At 38.4% G+C, this 6,612-nt stretch overlaps 1 protein-coding gene across 1 annotated transcript in view; it reads left to right on the forward strand.

Moving 5' to 3' along the window:
- KLHL32 (kelch like family member 32) overlaps nt 1-6,612 on the forward strand; it is a 127,573-nt gene that overhangs the window by 3,971 nt on the left and 116,990 nt on the right. Inside the window, exon 2 of the mRNA XM_018558810.1 lies at nt 5,274-5,280. The gene's annotated coding sequence lies outside the window, so the exon portion shown is untranslated. The remainder of the gene's footprint in view (nt 1-5,273; nt 5,281-6,612) is intronic.

Genomic DNA, 6,612 nt, shown 5'->3' on the forward strand with positions numbered 1-6,612 from the left:
ACCTGAAAAAAAAAAAATAAAACAGTTGAAGGTAGGAAAAAAAAAAAAAAAAAAGTCAACTTAAGAAAGGTCTTTGTGAGTTGTTCAGTACTAACATTTTATTTTTCCATTTTAAATGTCATGGTATGTACTACGGTTCCTGTCTACGCCACTAACGCCTTAGGCCACACATTGTCTGGTACATAAACGCATGCATTGTAAATGTTATGCCAGCCCAGTCATTTTTAAAGGGTCGACAACATCGAACACATAACTGCCCCTGACCCCTTTTCAGGAATGCGATTAATGGCAATGCACAGCTTTTTTGTAAGGTTACAGAAGCAGTGCCAAACTTGAGTTAGAATAAAAACATTTTGGAGAAAAAAAAATTAGATGTGTAAAAATAGGAGAAATTTAAGGGAAAAATAGAAATCACTGTGATAATAATGTGGTAAAACATAGTGAAATATCATATTACAAATAGCTGCAGTTCTTAATAGGTATGCAGAAAGGCTAACAAAATCAACAAAACTACAGGTTCATCCCTTTTTATAAATAGGTCACAATTGCAGACTTTTAACCTCTTCCCATCTGTAATCTGTAAATCAATCTTACTTTGCCCTGTGCAGAGGGAACATTATTTTACTTTTTCTTTTCTTTTTTGAAAAATCTTTTTATTCATTTTGCATAGTAAACAATTACATTACAGTAACATTCGGGCACCAACATAGCACCCCATTCATACGCAACAGTGTATACATTACGGCATAACGTATGCCAACAACCGTAAAGGACCATGCAAGGTCCAATAACTAACCCTCTGACCATAACCAATTTTACTTTTTCACTATGACATCTAGCAGCTGACACTGTGCTGGGCTGTTAACTGTCAGACCGAGCTGTCACTGACCAAATAGTGTGGTTTCCAATCACATGACTTAAATTTATTGTCAAGTTAAACAGTCTATACCGACACAACTAAATTTGGTCTTGACTTGTAGGCAGCAATGACTGCTGGTCATGAAAGGGTTAATGACGCTGGGCAGGATTTCATTTTCATCACTTATAGCATTCAAAATATAAACGTCATTGTGATATGAGAACCTGCGGTTGAAAGAGGGGGTGTACTATGATTAATATTATCTAAACAATTATGATTAGTCATGTTGTAAAGTTCACATAGGCATGTCATTGTGTGTTTCTGGGCATGCATTGGGTTTAATGTGCACCCATGGGTAAAAAAGCTTTTCTAGCGTATTGAAAGGCAGTGGAGGTGTTCCCTATTACTTGTATCGGGGTGCGCTGAGGGGCAGGTACATTTGTTTTCTCCATGAATTACATTTTGGGGTGCAACACAAAATGAATGGTAAAGCACCCTGATGTGCATAAACAGCACGTTAATGCGTACACAAACAAGTGCACTGAAATGTAAATGTGGCCTGAAAGCGCAAAATAAATATGTTTTTTTTTAATGAAGTCTATTTATGTGCATAGAGAAACATGAGAAGATAAAATGGTGTGAATGTATCGCCAAAAGTAATGTGTCCTTTCAAGTTATTGGAAAAAGCAACGCTTTCACAGAGCAGGTAAAAGCTGTCCAATAAAATATGACACGTCTGGCAAGTATATAAAAGCTAAGTCATTTGGTGCAGAAAATCTATATCTAATATACTTTGTAACATCAAATAAGACAGATACAATTAACAAACACCTTTTAGGAAGTTATCATGGTCTACAGTTGTCAAATAGAAGTCTCCATCAGTTTAAAAATGTCCTATGATACAAGACCTATTATATTACATAAACTGCAAAATGGGCACATGATGCTCTTCCAACAAGTCACATTATTCCACATGCATCTGTACAAGAAACAACCGCTGATGCATTTCTGTCTTACTCAGCCTTAGCCATAGCTGGTTGTGAACCAGCACCAACCCCATTAAAGTAGCACACCAAATAGGGCAGACTAAGACACACTTAGCAACACCTGTATCCACTAAACAATCCGTGTAATCACATTAAAACCAAAAAGAGGAAAAACGGAGAATGCATCAGCATGTTTGCAGGATCCTCTCTCAAGCCCAACGTACCTCTGTTCCTCAGATCACTGAAGACGAGTGGCAGTGGCTGTATCAGTGATGCTTTTAGGTTGTTTTCCCAACCACAGCATACAGGCCCAGCTGCAGTCAACAGTCACAGGCAGAACCTAAACCATATGACTGCAGATCACAATAAAACTTGACTAGTCTCCCCCTCTTAAATTGTGGCCTAGTAAAACAGCTTACATACCATGCAGCAAGTGTGTTCAATATTTGTGGCTGTGGTCTCAGAAATAATACACTCTAATTTTTATTTCCCCAAAAAACTGCCTGGTCTTCCCCTTTTAAACTGCTGCCTACTAAAGCTGCTTATATAATGTGCATCAAATCTGTACAATATTTGTCTTTTTCTGTCAAATAATACTCAAATTTCGATTTCTTGTTTAAAACCTGTCTGGAGTCTCCTGAAATTGAGGCCTAGTAAACCTGCTTTTATACTGTGCATCAAATCTGTACAATATGTCTGTTTTTCTATGAAATAATACACTCTAATTTTGATTTCTTGATTTTTAAACCTGCCTGGTCTCTCCCTCTTAAACCGCAGCCTACTAAAGCAGATTATATAGTGTGCATTAAAAGAGAACTATGGGGTAACCTTTTTATCCCATAGTTCTCTTTAGGATCACAGGAGGACATATACTAACGTCCTCCCATGACCCAAAGCTCAGTATATAGCGAGCTGAGCTGGCCAATTCGTCCATTTCTACACTATGAAGCCTATAAAGAGCAGGCAGTACAGCTGATCCTGCTTACATGTGGACTGCTCTGATCGCATTCTCGGATGGACACAACTTAACTTAGCTGGATATTATTAAACACCATTTCCATCTTTGCTATTGTGATTTACTTGCAACGTAAGCTTTTGAAAACCTTAACGTCTGTTATGATGTGTGCTCTAAAACCTTCATTTTCAGTACATTTCTGCAGGACTGTGATATATTTGTCTAGTAGTACAACCCTGAAGGTTCATTTTACGAGTGTGAATTTTTCAGTAAGTAGAAAACATGGTCTTGCAGGTGCTCTTGTTTTATGGTGTTCCAGCTGAGCCTTATTATTCATCTGCTACATCTACCGATGTACTTCTGCAAACACCTGTGTACCCATGCTCGTTATCTGTCTCTTATATAAATTAGATACATGATTTTCTGATCAATTTATTGCCCCAGCTGTACACTTATTCAAAGTACAATTATTTTCCAGTCAGTGCCAACCTTTCTTCCAAGTTAAGAACAAATATGTACAAACGACTATATGATTAATTGTCTTAGCGTCTTCCACACATTTCAAACACCACTTTAGCTACTGAACTGGTGTTATTGAAGTGTTGGCCAAAAACATTTGTCTAAAATAGGTTGAAACTTATATTTCATTTATGTTTTGTGCAAAATGTCAATGCTGACCGTTATTACAAGACAATACTGCTATGGTGGCATAATTCTTTTTTTGTTATTTTTGCCATATTCCAGTGCTTGTTTGTTTTTTTCACCAGCTAGTTGAACACTTTTACACTTTACTCTCTTGTCACAAATTCCAACCAGCTAGTTGAACACTTTTACACTTTACTCTCTTGTCACAAATTCCAACCAGCTAGTTGAACACTTTTACACTTTACTCTCTTGTCACAAATTTCAATGGCTAACTCGTATAAAGTGGAGAACAAATAGGCAAGATTTGGCTATGATATTTATCAATTTGCTGCTTAAAGCATATCTAAACCTATGAACAAAAATGTAATATATTACAACTTACTAGCCCTAGATGTGATGGCTGAATTTGTTTCCCTTTTTTTTCACCCAGTGGTTCTACCAGTAACACATTTCTTGTCCTGGGGGGACAACATTCACTCACCGCACTGCATCTACAGAGGAGCAGCATTGTCACCCTAGGACATGGAGCGTGTCAGTGCAACTTACCTTCCTCGCTCCATTATCACCTCTGCCACCTCCTGCCTACAAAAGTATCCGGCACAGGTTACAAAGCTGCATCCTGCTGTTTTTAAGGCTGCAGCCAGTGGGATCTGCACTCCTTCCCTCATTCAGTCACACACCTAATATTCCTAGTTAAACTTGCACAATATTGCTGGTTTCTGGCCAAGCAATGCTATCACTCAGGTCTCCAATCCCCAGGTGTGCTCTTTCTTTCCACCATGAGCACATCCTATACCCACTTTCATGTACCTTCTTCTGGCTATACTAGTTGCTGCCCATACTGACCTTCTGGCTCCTTTCCTGGTCATCCTGTTTGCTCCCTGCCCCTGACCTACAACTTGTTCCTGGTTATCTGCCAGCGACTGACCTATAGCTAGTTACTGGTTTATGTGTCCATCATTCTGATCAGGAGATTGCTAACCGGTATCCTGTTTCCTCCTCAGCTTCTGGTCTGTGGTGCTTGAGCAGGGTACACCTGGGGGTCATGGCCTTGGGTCAGCCTATATTGTGGCCCATCACTCCCATAAGTGGGTCACTGGTGAATACTGACTGGCTCTTAGACTCCTTACCCTGGTTATCCCAATTCACCTGCTCTCACATGAGACTATTTTTGTGCTTTGGCCCAGTCCTGTTTCAGGTCCAGATCCAATGACAGTCAATGGTGCTTTCCTCAGCGCAAGTCCAGTCCCCTGAATCTACAGGCCCATGGTGTCTCGCCATATGTCGGCCTACTCTGATATGGCATGCCTGCAGTCTCCCTAGGCTATCCCACACAGTGTAGTTGTTGTGTCCACACCCCTGCAGGCCCCTTCATGACAAAGTGTGCTGGATAACAGAACATCTTTCCTTTTTTTTTTTTTTTTTATATCATAGGAGGTATTTTGCAGTTCATAAAGATATCTGGGAACAAGCATAGGCAAAGAAAATGTATCAGTTCACAGGTATTTTCACGCTTATTGAACATGTATACCAAAAAGCTTTTAATTTATCAGATCAAAATTATTTTTATATGTATATTATATATTATTATCTAGTTGAGGTTGACTAAAAAGAGAATAGTTTAGAGAATATTTAGGGGATAGTTTTGTGTAGTACTTTTTCATTCAGTTTTTTTGTTCCTGTAAAAAACATAACATAATGAGGCTAAGGAGGTTCTGTTTTGGCACAATAAAGTCTTAGATCAAAAGGACAGAATCAAAAATAGCCTACACAACAGGGTTTAAAGGGTTTGACAAACTGAGGGGTTAAATATTGGAGAAGAGGTTAGAAAGGAGGTATTTACTGATTTGGCTGGAGTGAAGAGGCAGCAGTGGGTTTAGGGATAGTCCAAAAGGAGAAGTGAAGCAGTCCTTAGTCAGAGGCTAGATGTTATTAGGTTAACTTCCAGCCACTCCTATTAGAAGATTAAATGAATTGATTATTTGTTTTACAAGTCGGCATACTATAAATTATGGTTAACTAGGTCTTCCTGGTTTTACTTTGTCATATTGTTATCCAAATTTAAATGCAGCCTTCCATTCAGACTACAGTTCCCTGTCAGATGTTCACACATCTATTTGGGAAAGTGACAACATTTCTGATTGAGAATACTTTTTCTGGTATTTCTTTATTTCCTAATTCAGCCAGTGATTTGCAAGTCACCTATTCCAGCTAGTCATTTATCTACATAAAAGACCTAAAGTAAAGATTTGCTATTTAATAGAGAACATCTAGAAATGGTAATTGTGCTTTTTTGTGTGTTCATTTTGTCTTGTATTCCTTCTAGAAATACCAGTGCAATTTAACTTATGTGCCCAATCTTTTGTTATATATCAAGCGGAAGAAGAAAAAGAATATACAAAGAGGATAGAATGGGAAATTCAAGAAATTTGTAAAAAAAAAATGTAAAACTTTAAAGTCAAGAAATGTATTACAGATTCAGGAATTAAATAACCTCTTGCCGTCCGCCCGTAGTAGAAAAACGGACGGACGGCACTGTCGCATTGGCGGGTTGCCGTCGCCAGACGGCATTTTTTTTCTGCTCGCGCGCGCCCAGATGGGAAGGGGGTTTAACACCGCGGATGTCAACTGGTTAAATAGGTAGAATAGATCAATAGGAATTTGGTCCTAAAGGGGCAAAGTAATTTTGAAAGGCACATAATACAAGCATATCATTTTTAGAAAGCATACAAGTTGGGAAGCAAACAAGAACACTTTTAGGCACAAAGGAGAAGGTTAGTTTATGATTTACATAAGGAGTTGGACACAGATAGTTCCTTGTCTGAGACAGTATCATCACACATTTCAAACAAAACAAAAAAGGTAATGTAACTAAAAAAAATCCACATATGGGCAGACATTGATTCCTGTCCCCCAGGGCAGTACCTGAATCCCCATGCACTTTTAATGGCCAATAAATAGCATATAAGGCTTCAAAATGGGGACATTTGATTTTTAAAGTTCTACCCCCATAGACTTACATTGAGTTTGAGTTCGAATTGAAACTTTTCCCATGTTCGGCTCATCACTTTTAGCAAGCCTGAAAGGAGTTATTAGCACCAATGCACAGGAATATCCTAAAGTATTTTCTCCTATTTTGGAATTGTATGTATTACCCAAAGTGCATA

The sequence above is a fragment of the Nanorana parkeri genome, unplaced genomic scaffold (genome assembly GCF_000935625.1).
Source record: "Nanorana parkeri isolate BGI_ZX_2015 unplaced genomic scaffold, ASM93562v1 scaffold360, whole genome shotgun sequence".
Taxonomy (NCBI): Eukaryota; Metazoa; Chordata; class Amphibia; order Anura; family Dicroglossidae; genus Nanorana; species Nanorana parkeri.